The following is a 14,701-nucleotide window of genomic DNA, read 5'->3' as shown; positions in this document are numbered from 1 at the left end:
TTGAAGCTCATCCTTGATTGCACAAGGGATTCACCCAAGTGGAGGGCCTTCAAGTCACCTCCTTGCTCCTTGGATCTTCCTTGTGATTTCCTCCCTTTTAGTGCTCCTTTTCTTCTTTGAGGATTTGTTCTCCAAAACACCAAAAGTTTGGTGTCTCTAAGTCTCCACACCAAAGATGTAGTGTGAAGATGAAATGGATGACTTAGGGAAGAATAGATTGCTAGATGTTCCTCCCCTAAGTGGCCGGCCTCTATGTAGAAAATGAGAGAATATGTTTCACCCAAATTCAATTAGAAAACCCTAATTTGAAACAAAGCTATAATGTTGATTTTATACTTCATTTCATGTGAGTGGCAAACTTGTAATTAATACAAGTTTGCTACCCCTCACCCTTATGGCCGGCCATATGTTGTTATTGGGCTTAATTGCCCATTTTGTTTTAGTTGTCATACAACTTAAACATAATGGGCCTTGTGGACCAAAACGTTTTTTGTGCCCCGAAGCCCAAAACTAACTTAAACGCCCAATACGAACGTTTCGTATAATTAATTAACTATTTAATTAATCTTGACCATTCTTCAATTAAACCATTTAATTGCTTATCCATTTCATATAATTTCTTCACTTATATCCTTACTCGGTGTACGATCCATTAGGTTCCAATTAGCGAGGTAGTGGGCGATGTTACTCTTAACGATCGATTGTGAATTGAAACCACATTTCAATTCTCCCTTAAAATTAGTGTTTGCTAACCTTTAGGGCTTCCACAAACCATGGGTGACGCCTAGCAGCATGTCATGGTTACCCAAGCTAAGTAGAAGTGGTTGGAGAACCTATCCAGTTACAACTACAATGCAATACGGTTCTTCTCTAATACAATACTCTTAATCATATTGTTTAAGTGATAGTTTGTTTCATGTCTACTATCCAATGTGATACTTCTCTATATGATTCAGTTGAATAAGATTTGGAACAAGCTTCCTTAGTCATATTCATATGCTTTGGCCAAAGACTCTCGAATCATATCTTAGAGTATTCTCCTTCCACCATGGAAGGTTAGAGATCCCTTGTTGTGCATTCATATGCCTACATGACTAGCTAGCTTGACCCCAACAATGCCGTGGACACTCCAATGGAATGCCGTTGACATAATCAAAGATCAAGGACCTAACTATTAGACATCAATGATGCCTCAGGTCAAAGGACTACTTTGCATATTGCAACTATCGAGTTCTCACATGACATGTATGTTTGAACTCTCGTTTGATCGTTGTTCAGTGTACTCGATTACTCTTTCGAGCACCTATGTGTTGGCCTTAGTGTCCAACACCAAATGACTTGAGACTAGTTCATACTCACGCTTGAGTCGACATAACACATACTAACCTTAGCGGATTGTCAATGCCCAATTGGCAATCCTATGGCTAGGAACGTTTTAGGAATGAACATAAGAGAAAGGTCTCGTTAATTTAACTAACTTAAATCACTTGTCTCTTAGATCAAATACATTCCTTGGATTCCCTTATTGCTTAAACACAAGATACTATAAATAGTGATTAACAATAAGCTTTGCCCTCTATTAAACATATAAAAGTTTAACACAGTAAGTATTCCAAAAAGCTATTACATCAAATGAGTGGCTTTGTGGGCATACTTCCAACAATCTCCCACTTGCACTCAAAGCCATCTTCCCATGTATCTAATACCCATCTTTTCCATATGACGGTCAAGCTGGATTTGAGACATTGGCTTTGTTAGTGGATCTGCTACGTTATCGGCTGAAGCAACTTTGAGGATGTTAACTTTCCCCTCGGCAGCATATCTTCTAATGATATTAAAGCGCCTATCAAAATGCTTGTTCTTTTGATGTGCCCTGGGTTCCTTGGCTTGAGCTATCGCCCCATTATTATCACAGTACAAAGTTACTGGTGATGTAATGGTTGGAACCACTCCAAGTTCAGTGATGAACTTCTTCATCCAGAACGTTTCTTTGCCGGCTTCAGCTGCAGCGACATATTCAGCCTCTGTCGTGGAATCAGCAATTACACTTTGTTTCTTGCTTTTCCAGCTGACAGCCCCACCATTCAGAGTGAATACATATCCGGAGTTGGAACTTCTATCATCGACGTCAGATTGGAAATCTGCATCTGTATAGCCTTCCACTCGCAACTTTGTCGCTCCTCCATAAACGAGGAACATGTCCTTAGTTCTTCTTAAGTACTTAAGGACCGTCTTGACAGCTGCCCAGTGTTCTGATCCTGGGTTAGATTGATATCGACTAGTAATGCTCACAGCATATGCGATATCAGGCCTTGTGCATATCATGGCATACATAAGACTTCCTATGGCGGAAGCATAAGGAATCATATTCATATGTCGTATCTCTTCAGGAGTCTTAGGTCCCATGGACTTAGAAAGATGAATTCCATGTCCCACAGGAAGAATACCTTTCTTAGATTGCTCCATCTGGAACCTACTTAGCACCTTATCAATGTACATAGATTGGGATAATCCAATTAATTTTCTGGATCTATCACGATAGAGCTTTATCCTACGTACATAAGATGCATCTCCTAAATCTTTCATGTGGAAGGTTTTGGACAACCACACTTTTACAAAAGAAAGTACTGCAGTGTCATTCCCGAATAGTAATATGTCATCTACATATAACACTAGGAATACAACTGCTTCCCCAACGACTTTTTGATAAACACAATTGTCGTCTTCGTTTTGAGTAAAACCAAACGATTTGATTTCAGTATCAAAACGAATGTTCCAGCTCCTGGAGGCTTGCTTAAGTCCATAAATGGACCTCTGAAGCTTGCATACCTTAGTCTTTTCAGACTTGGACACGAAACCTTCGGGTTGAGCCATATAAAGCTCTTCCTTTAGGTAGCCATTCAGAAAGGCTGTCTTCACGTCCATTTGCCAGATTTCATAATCATGGTACGCAGCTATAGCAAGCAAAATCCGAATAGACTTAATCATGGCTACAGGAAAGAAAGTTTCTTCATAGTCAATCCCTTCTCGTTGCCTGTAACCTTTGGCTATTAGTCTAGCCTTATAAGTCTCCACGTTCCCATCAACGCCTATCTTCCTCTTGAATACCCATTTATTTCCAACAGGTACTATACCTTCTGGAGGGTCTACAAGAGTCTAGACCTGATTTTGATACATGGAATCCATCTCGGATTTCATGGCCTCATGCCATCTCTTTGAATCAATGTCGGACATTGCTTCATTGTAGTCTCTAGGGTCCTCCTTTGTGTCATTGTCACCTAGAAGGTGCAATTCCGCAAAGTCATTGTCTAAGCCATACCTCCTAGGTGGCTTACTAACCCGTTCAGATCTACGTGGAGTTAGGGGTTCAGGAACAGGGTTGTCAACATGTCGTGTGCTTGTTTGTGGTTCATCATTAATCTCATTAATTTCCATCGTTTTACTTATAATTCCTTTGAGAACAAATTGTTCCTCAAGAAACATAGCAGTTCTAGCGACAAAGACTTTCTGGTCGTCAGGATGGTAGAACTCATATCCCATAGTTTCTCTAGGATATCCCACAAAATAGCACCTTACTGATCTTGCTTCAAGCTTAGTAGCTTCAAGCTTCTTGACATATGCTTCACAACCCCAAATCTTAATGTGATTAAGACTTGGCTTTCTTCCATGCCATATCTCATAGGGCGTTTGTGAAACTGATTTGGAAGGTACTCTATTAAGCAAGTAAGCTGCTGTATATAGAGCGTATCCCCAGAATGTTACTGGCAGATCAGCGGAACTCATCATAGAACGAACCATGTTCATCAAGGTTCGATTTCTCCTTTCAGAAACTCCATTAAGTTGTGGAGTTCCCGGTGGAGTCCACTGTGATATTATTCCACACTCTTTGAGATAATCTAGGAATTCATTACTCAGATATTCACCCCCTTGATCTGATCTTAGGATTTTTATCTGTTTCCCAGTTTGCTTCTCAACTTCATTCTTGAATTCTTTGAACCTTTCAAAGGATTTTGACTTGTACTTTATAAGATACACATAGCCAAACCGAGAGTGATCGTCGGTGAATGTGATATAGTAGGAGAAACCTCCTCTCGACGTAGTAGACATAGGTCCACATACGTCAGTGTGGATTAACCCTAGAATTTCAATGGCACGCTCTCCTTTCCCAGTGAATGGAGATTTGGTCATCTTCCCTTTCAAACAGCATTCACAAGTACCCATCTGGTCATTACCTAATGGGCGGACATATCCGTCTTTCGACATCTTGCGAATCTTTTCAAGGTTCACATGTCCAAGTTTAAGATGCCACATCCTTTCTTGGTTAACTTCTTCTCTAGCCCTTTTGGGTTTTGAGGTATTCCCGCTTTCAATACAGTGCATCCCACTATTCGTCTCTAGGTGAAAAAGTCCCTCTATCATATTACCATGAGAGATAATACGACCGTTCAAGTATAAAGTGCAACTCATTTTGTCAAACAATACTGAGTGCCCATCTCGTAAAAGCTTAGAGATAGAAATCAAATTCTTTATACATGAAGGAAAATATAAACAATTTTTAAGTTCCAGGACTTCCCCAGAGGGTAGGTTAAGCATGTAAGTGCCTATTGCTTTTGCAGAGATTTTAGCGACGTTCCCAACTCACACAACCATCTCCCCATTGCGTAGTGTCTTGCTCCCTGCTAGTCCCTGCATCGTATTACAGATATGTTGACTAGCGCCTGAATCAAATATCCAGGAATTGGAGCTCACTGTAAAAGCACTTTCTATGACCGAAATAGTCTCTTCAAAAGTTCGTGTCATAAGGCTCGCAATGCGCACCCTGTATTTCTTCTTCCAACGTTCATCCTTTCCACAATGAAAGCATGTTCCTTTGGATTTCTTTGCCTTCTTCTTATGTAACCTTTTCCTTATTTTTGCATTCTCACTCCCACTGTCCTTTTTGAAACATTTTTCAAATTTACAGCACATGTCAATCATCTCGTTAAAAGTATGATCGAATCTATTCACTTTATAGTTTACAATAAACTTAGTGAAATCATCCGAGAGATATGCAAGGAAAAAGTCTTGGGCCATTTTGTCAAGTATAATGGTGGGTAGTATTTTAGGGATGTCGTTAACTACATAACATAACAGAAATCGTATTAGATTGTTGATTAACTACTTGATTGGGTCTTGAATCAAATAGTACCACCCACTATTTTTGGCAAATTCCATATCCCTCAATAGAATCCAAGAGTTATGTTGAACTCTTAGCGGGGTATGGGAGACTCACCATTACCAAGCCCACCTCACGATGATACGATATCGGTTAGCAAAAATAATGATGAGAGAATAACACTTTACTCATTTACAACTCTTGTAATTACCCATCTAGTTTGGCCTCTAGAGAATGTGGCCTCACGATGATACGATATCGGCACCATTGCACTTAGTAAGTTATTCCCACCATGCTTAGTTCATGAAGGGGTTCAAGAATAGCCTCACAATGATATGATATCGGCCATCCTCGTTGCCTACACTTACCTCATCATATGTTTATGGACTCCTCCTGAGTGTAAGCATGCACTTTGTACTCCCCCATGATAGGGTGAAGCCGGTGTACAAGTCACAAACGATTGGAGCCCACCACAGTGGAAGGCCTACAAAGAAATGTTCAAAACATCTCTCGTTTATCAACTTAATATTCGTTTGTTTGAGGCAGTGATAGGAGCATATTCATGCGACTTAAATGGCTTGTTCTCGTGCATTTACGTTATGTTTCTTTAGTTATTTTAGTACTTTAAGCTATTTTCGTGTGTTTGTAGGTCCAAAGGGCTAAAGGAGCAAAAAGATGCATTTTGGAGACTTTTGGAGCACTTTTGGGCTAAGGATGGATAGCTTATGCTTGGAGCCAAAGTGTTGGACGAAATTGAAGACCTAATTGAAGACCAAAGTGTTGGAACCTTGTTCCCTTTAGTTTTAGGACATTTAAACCTTTCCTATATCCTTAGCCGTGCATAACATTCCAACATTCCACTCCTTCATTTCAGCCACACTCCTACATATCATTACTTATCATCACCACTTATCACTTATCAAACCATTCACTTATCACTTATCATAACCATTCACTCATCACTTATCAAACCATTCACTTATCACTTATCATCAACATTCACTTATCACTTATCATAACCATAACCATACCTTCCTCCTTGCAATTCACATGCATTTCAGATTGCATTCCCATTCTTTAATTCAACCAACAAAATCATTCATTCACATGCATTTCATTCATCATTTCCACCCCCACATGTCCCTTTAATCATTCAAACATGCACTCCCTTTAATCACATGCATAAATCAGCCACATGCATCTCCCATCATCATTCCACTTTAACCAACATGCATTTCCAACCTAGCGGTCATGTTTCCCCTTTCATCATTCCCTCACATTCTTTAATTCAGCCAACACAGGCTTACACATGCATTTCTAACCCACATGCATCCTTTAATCATTCAAACATGCAGCCACATTCCCTCATAGCTGTCATGTTCCCCCCCATTTCGCCTATAAATAAGCATTCATTCCCATTCATTCTCATTGACTCTTCCATATTCAGAAATTCATCCATTCATACACATTCACACCATCAAACTATCCTTAGACCTTGTGCTACAACGAAGAGGAAGATAAGAGGGCCTAAACGTTCATACAATTCAAGTTTGAGTTGTTGGAATGTTTAGGTGTTTCTTTGATTTCAATGTTTAATTTCAATACTCTTTGTTTTGTACGAACGAGGAATGGAAGAGAAGAGGGCCTAAACGTTCATACAATTCAAGTTTGAGTTGTTGGAATGTTTAGGTGTTTCTTTGATTCTCTTTGTTTTGTATCCTGAGGAACTAAACCCCCCTTGGCTAGGGGGGATTCGAAATATATGTTTATGCTTGCATTTTGATTTGATTACTTCTAATTGCGTTTCATAAGTTGTGAATTCAATTTGTTTAACTATTTGATTGATAACCTATTTATGTATGCTTATTGAAAGTTCACGCTTAATTTTCATGCATGAATTTGACGCTAGAATATAAGTGAGTTTCACGTAATAGTTATGAACTTATATTCACAAGTAGTGGAGGTTGCTTATAAACAATCGCGTTAAACATATTCTTGGCATAAGTTTCATGCAATCATAGTAACGAATGCATCGTCAACACTTATAGTTTTCATGTTGCTTAATGATTCTTGCTTGTATCTCTATTATGCAATTCATGTAGGGAACTTGTGAGGAATGCTTTGGGTTGTCGTATGCAATCATCCAATTCATTAACTTAAGGAAAACTTGACGGTTAATTTAAGCGGACCTAATTAACCCGGGGCGTTGAGAATTCATGGTTTATTGAAATGCAATTGGAAATCTTTTTATTATGTAAGTGTAACATGTGTGGAGATGAACCCCTTAGCTAGTCATCCCATCCATTCAAATCCATCACATTCATATTTACATTCTGTTTTTAATTAGAATCTGTGCAATTAGTGTAATTTCGTCCAAAACTCAATCCCCCCTTACTTTAATGTCCAAATTAGTTAGAAATCAATTTAGTTTGTGTTTTTAAGAGTCTTGAGTCAAGTTACAACTTAATTTCGTCCAAATTTGGGTTTAAGGTCAGAAACTGCCTAGTTAGTGTTTTTAGGCAGTTTTGAGTCTTTTGAACTTGTTTTGAGTCCTTTGAGTCTTTGTATTGTTCAAATTAGTTAGAAAGTGTTTTGGTTTGTGTTTATAAGTGTTTTGATTCAATTTGTTACCCAAATTCATCCAAAGTACTCAAAGTGCTCAAAACTACCCAGAAAGTGTTTTTAAGGCAGTTTTGAGTGTTTTGGTGCTGTTTTGAGTCTTTTGGTTTGTTTTAGTGTTTTAAAGTTTAGTTTTGCATTCTTTGAGTCGAGTTTAGTGTTTTAAACTTTGTTTTTGAGTTTTTAAGTCAGTTTCCAAGTGTTTAGCAATCCCTCCTAATCCCCGGTCTAGAACGATCCCTACTTACATCTTTACTACAATTTGACAAAAAGAGGGTTTAATTTGTGTGCGTATAAATCTCGCACCAAATTTTGGCGCCGTTGCTGGGGATTAGCAAATTTGCTAATCCCTTGGATTGTTTGTTTCTGTTATGTATTTTAGTTTTAGTTTTTTATTTGTGTTTTGTTTGTTGATTTCAAGTACTAGAGAAACACAACATGGCACTTGATAATGCTTCTCTTTTGTTACAGCTCATGGAAAGGTCCCAAATGCAAAGCGTTGATATATTCGATCTTCAATCAAGGAATAACGTGTTTTCCAACACTTACAATTTGGATTGGAGTGATCATTCAACTTCTATGTGGTGGGAACCTCAAAATGTTCAACAAGAAGGATATTGGCAGCCACCTCATATTCAATATGCCCAACCAAACTCAAGTTCGTCAATAGATTATAATGAAAAGCTTAATGAATTAATTTGTTTGGTGCAGGGCTCACAAAATCAACTCGATGAGGCTCAACAAGGAGAATATTGGCAACCATATGAGGAGTTCTATACAACACCTATGCAGCCACCACAACCTACCCAAACAAATTCAAGTGAGTCTTTGTTTAATGATACGGTTAGTAAGTTACTCACCAATTTGTCTCAGGGGCAAGAAGATCAAAACAAAGCAAGGCAAAATCAAGACAAAAGGTTGGACCACTTGGAAAAGCAAATTGGGCAGATAGCGGAGTTCATAGGACAATTTCAAGACCAAGGCAAACTCCCTATTTCAACCATGGCAAATCCGAAGGAGGATGAAGGACTGCAATTTGAGGAAGAGGAACACACCCAAGCCACAGCAAGGGAGGAAACACCTTTGCCGTAGGCACCTATTGCACCTACGCCATCCAATTCAGATATGGTTGTTCCAAAGTTAAATTATTTCTAACCCCGTTCCACTGAATGTCCCTATTCCTTGCAGGCTCATGCAATCCAAGGAAGAAGAGGGTGAGAAAGGCATCTTCGAATCCTTTCCAAAGAATCAAGAGCAAGATGTGACTGGGGAATGTCTAGAATTCATCAAAGAGGATATACTTGAGACAACAATTCACAAGGAAATTGGATTTCATGACACAGGACAAGTCATAACGCCAAAACACCAAATCTAGCTGAAATTTCTAGTCTTACAACTTTCGAAGGGGTGTTTATTCTTGAGTTTATGTCGGAGTACACAGGTAAGCCACCTCCCCGAATTTCAATTTTGATTTATACTAATATGTTGTTAATGATTCAGGCACCCATTTTAGAATTTAAACCATTACCGGATCATTTCAAGTATCACCTTCCATTCAAAGATCAAGTCCATGCCGTTTGAATAAAAAAAAAAAAAAAAAAAAAAGAAGAAGAAAAAATAAATAAATAAAAGAATGTAGCCTTCACAAAGGTTGTGTACGTGAAGACCCACTACGTGGCGAAACTCTCGGAGCGGAAGGCATCGGAGCAGGAGGCATCGGAGCGGGAGGCATCGGAGCTAGAGCATTCCAAGCCTCAATACTGGGTGGAACGCTGGATGACCCAGGAAAAAGGTGCCTTTGGAAGAAAGACGCAAGCCTTTGACGGTCACTTTGCATTCGACCTTGAGATTCTTGCAGCTCATCAAGCTTCCTCTTCATGCCCGACGAATAGTTATTTGCAAGCACGTGCAAACTTCTATTCTCGTACTTAAGCTGTTTGATCTCCTGCTTAAGATTTTCCACCTCTGCCATCAACGATTCCACTTGGCGGGACCGAGCAAGCAGGCGTTGGCCCATGTTGGACACAGAGCCCGCACACTGAACACTGAGAGCGAGGGACTCTTAAACGGCCAACTCATCGGACCGTCCTGAAAGCAGCTGACTATCTTTGGGAGTGAGGAGGTTCCTAGCTACTATTGTAGCTGTTGTTGCATCCTGCATCACTGAGTCTTCACCTGTAAGAAGACTGTTAGAAGATAAGAAAGAAGGGCGCCATACGTTACCTTGACGCGGCGCGCCCGTATCACTGCTGAGACTCAATTCTAAGCTAAGGTTCGATGGGTTTGCCATTTTTCAAAAGTGTTCAAAGAGAAGGGCTGGATGGAGTTAAATTTCAAAGGGCCGGAGACGATTTTCACAGATGGGCAATCTTCAGAATGTGTATGTTGGTGGTGATCGATAGCTCTATAAAAAGCCAAGGCGACGCGTCCACCGAGTCAAAAAGCCAGAATTTCCTGCGTAAATTTCGGCGACGCTCTCTCGGCTTTTCAGAAAACGCGTTCAACTTTGTCAAAAGATCTCTGACAAAGTTAAAGACACGTGGAGGCCATCATCGCAACTACACATCTTTAGCCGACAAGCGCAAAGTTCGGCGACGCTTTCTCTGCTTTTCAGAAAACGCGTGCAGTTTTGTCAAAAGAGCCGCATCCGCACTACTACGTGTCGTTCAGAAAGCGAAGGGGCGTCGTTCAGAAATCGAAGGGGCGCCTGCTCAGAAATCAAAGAGGCGTCGTTCAGAAAGCAAATAGGCGTATTCAAAGATCGAAGAGTCGTCACTATTTCAAAAAGCCGGATTTGCGGGATCAAAACGTTTGTCGACAAGGGTAAAAGAACAACACTTGCTATTGGGAAATCCCTATATATGTCGACCTTCATCTTTTATGGCAAGGCAGACCTGAAGAAAATGCCCAACTCTTCCTCACCTCTGAGGGCGCACTCCCAGCAAAGCCTTTCGAAATACTCAATTTTTTCTTCTTCCCCAAAGATGATACCAGATGTCTGGAGTACAGATGACCCAGGAGGAAACGGTAGATGGAAGCATGTGCTGATTCATTCACCGCTTCTTCAAAAGCAAAGGTATCTCATATCATCAAGGTCAAAAGCAAAAGTATCTCATATCATGCTCTTTCCCTGTCCTTTTCTTTGTCCTTGTTCTTACTCGCATGGCAAAGTGAAAGAAGCAATCAGCCGGCACTTGGAGTCAGTCTTCCGATCTGGAACCAACTGCCTGGAATCCCTTCCCTGATTGCTTACCTAGCGTTGCTCTCGAGTAGTCATCTTCAACGGTTGATACACTTCCAGAGAAGGGACCACTTCTGCAAAGGGGAGCAAGTAAGGCAAGTGAAAATGATACATTGAAGCATATGGAGACAAGCTACAACTGCATATGCTGAGCTATCCTCTAACCCTCTTCAATACGAATTGGAGAGATTGAACAAAGAAACAGATAAAAGGAGGAAGCTCAGACCTTCGGGGGAGACCAAAAGAATCATGCTGCTCAGTTCAAGAGTAGCACAAAGGAAAATCAACGAGTGGAGGAGACCAAAAAGAATCCTCCAGCCCAGTTCAAGAGTAAGCCTGTGGAATCACCAAAGATCAACCCATCCATTCAACAAAGGAATACCGAGTAAGCACTCCAATTCCAGATTTGCGTCCCTAAACTCTTCTCTTTGTTAGTTACATTCTGCCATGTTTAGTATGTATAAATGCTGTTTGTGTGTTTACTTATGTTTTATGTAAATCTATGCTTAAAACATTGAGGACAATGTGTGATTTAAGTGTGGGGGGGTAACTAAGTATATTTGATGCAAATTCGTGGGATTTTATCACCCATAACTTCAAATGTTGTTCCTTGCTGTTTTAAGGTGTTTTTAAGATGTTTTAGAGTGTTTTAGTATGTTTTGTTTTATAACTCCGAAAATCACATAAAAATTTGAAAAACATGTTTTGAAAAGCCTAAAAAGAGTGTTTTGAGTCGTTTTTGTGTGTTTGTGTCTTAGGATACCTTCCAACACAATGATAAGGATTTGGTTTGTAATTGCATGACTGTTAAAAAGAGTTATAAACATAGAGAAAAGTTTGATTTACTCTTGGTATATGCTTGGTTATGGTTATAATGTATGACTTCACATGCAATCATAAAAGAAAAATTCGTTTTTGTAACATGCTTGAAGGAAGGAACTCAAACAAACGCTACAACCCTGTGAGACTTGAGCCATTACCTTCTTTGGAGAGTTATAATCTGTGATTCTTTGTTTTCTAAAGTTGTTGCATGATCTCATTATTCCTTGCTTGGTTGCTACTTAGAATGCAATTATATCATGATAGAACTAAATGCTAGAACTTATATCCGTTTCATTCAAAGCATGACATTGAATTGCATAACATATATCAAGATGAAGTTCCACCATAGCCAAATAGCCTTACTTCCCATATTTCGTATATGTTGTAAGTTTTAACCCCGTTGAGCCTTGTTTAGCCTTTATTCTTTGTTTACCCACATTTTCCTTACCTAGCCTAGAGTAGGACTTTCCTATACCCTTGTTCTTAAAGTATAGTGAGCATGACTTAAATGAATTCCTTTTGAGTTACATTATGCAAGAAAATGAGTGTGGGGGAGTAAAAGTTTGTTCTTACGTTTATATGTATGTTTTGAGATTCAAAAAAGAAAAGAAGAAGAAAAGAAAAAAAAAAGAGTGAAAATAAGTAAGAATGAACTCACGAGCGTTGATGGTTGAAGAAAGGGTCCAAAAAGTTGAATATGGCCCTAAGTTTTGTGTGACTTTCCCTTGGGTGTTCAAAGTTGACTTCTGCGTTCTTAAGGGAATTCTAAGTGCCTGATTCAATACTTTGCTCACTATTGCTTTAAGAATGTTTGTTTATCCTTCACCTTTCATTGTTAGCCAATACCCTAGCCCCGTTACAACCCTTTGACTTCTATCTTGAGTGTTATGTGTTTCAAAATGTGGAGTTTGGAATTGATATGAGCTTATGGAATCACTGGTTCTCATTCTAAGTAGTAGCATTCCATTCATGAGATCATATTCGTGTCATTATCGTAAATCCAGAAAATGCTTTCTTTGTTATAACATATGTGAGGTACTAGTCTTTCATGTTTACATCAATCTCTCACATATAACTAGTGTAGGGTGTGTAGTCAGAAAATCTGTGTGAAAATAGAGTGCATTCTAGTAAGGAATTGAGGAAATTCTCTAAGGCATGTTACTACATTCAAATCATGGTTTTAAATGCTTAATTGTGAACTAGTATGTGGTGACTATGATTAAAAATGTACTTAAGTGTAAAGATGGCTAAAATCTGTGGGAATAATGATTTTTAACTTGTCATATACATTGGAAATCCCTGAGACGATTGTTGGAAGGTTTAGGTTGTGTTTTTCTTGTTCAGTGTCGTTTTGTTTTTGGTTTCTTTTGTTTTGTTTTGCTCGAGGACTAGCAAAAGCTAAGTGTGGGGGTATTTGATAGGAGCATATTCATGCGACTTAAATGGCTTGTTCTCGTGCATTTACGTTATGTTTCTTTAGTTATTTTAGTACTTTAAGCTATTTTCGTGTGTTTGTAGGTCCAAAGGGCTAAAGGAGCAAAAAGATGCATTTTGGAGACTTTTGGAGCACTTTTGGGCTAAGGATGGATAGCTTATGCTTGGAGCCAAAGTGTTGGACGAAATTGAAGACCTAATTGAAGACCAAAGTGTTGGAACCTTGCTCCCTTTAGTTTTAGGACATTTAAACCTTTCCTATATCCTTAGCCGTGCATAACATTCCAACATTCCACTCCTTCATTTCAGCCACACTCCCACATATCATTACTTATCATCACCACTTATCACTTATCAAACCATTCACTTATCACTTATCATAACCATTCACTCATCACTTATCAAACCATTCACTTATCACTTATCATCAACATTCACTTATCACTTATCATAACCATAACCATACCTTCCTCCTTGCAATTCACATGCATTTCAGATTGCATTCCCATTCTTTAATTCAACCAACAAAATCATTCATTCACATGCATTTCATTCATCATTTCCACCCCCACATGTCCCTTTAATCATTCAAACATGCACTCCCTTTAATCACATGCATAAATCAGCCACATGCATCTCCCATCATCATTCCACTTTAACCCACATGCATTTCCAACCTAGCTGTCATGTTTCCCCTTTCATCATTCCCTCACATTCTTTAATTCAGCCAACACAGGCTTACACATGCATTTCTAACCCACATGCATCCTTTAATCATTCAAACATGCAGCCACATTCCCTCCTAGCTGTCATGTTCCCCCCCATTTCGCCTATAAATAAGCATTCATTCCCATTCATTCTCATTGACTCTTCCATATTCAGAAATTCATCCATTCATACACATTCACACCATCAAACTATCCTTAGACCTTGTGCTACAACGAAGAGGAAGATAAGAGGGCCTAAACGTTCATACAATTCAAGTTTGAGTTGTTGGAATGTTTAGGTGTTTCTTTGATTTCAATGTTTAATTTCAATACTCTTTGTTTTGTACGAACGAGGAATGGAAGAGAAGAGGGCCTAAACGTTCATACAATTCAAGTTTGAGTTGTTGGAATGTTTAGGTGTTTCTTTGATTCTCTTTGTTTTGTATCATGAGGAACTAAACCCCCCTTGGCTAGGGGGGATTCGAAATATATGTTTATGCTTGCATTTTGATTTGATTACTTCTAATTGCGTTTCATAAGTTATGAATTCAATTTGTTTAACTATTTGATTGATAACCTATTTATGTATGCTTATTGAAAGTTCACGCTTAATTTTCATGCATGAATTTGACGCTAGAATATAAGTGAGTTTCACGTAATAGTTATGAACTTATATTCACAAGTAGTGGAGGTTGCTTATAAACAATCGCGTTAAACATATTC

This window comes from the organism of the source record quoted next, unplaced genomic scaffold (assembly GCF_019419815.1).
Source record: "Pyrus x bretschneideri cultivar Hongxiangsu unplaced genomic scaffold, Pyrus_bretschneideri_v1 Contig272, whole genome shotgun sequence".
In the NCBI taxonomy this organism is placed as follows: Eukaryota; Viridiplantae; Streptophyta; class Magnoliopsida; order Rosales; family Rosaceae; genus Pyrus; species Pyrus x bretschneideri.
This window is presented reverse-complemented; position numbering follows the sequence as displayed.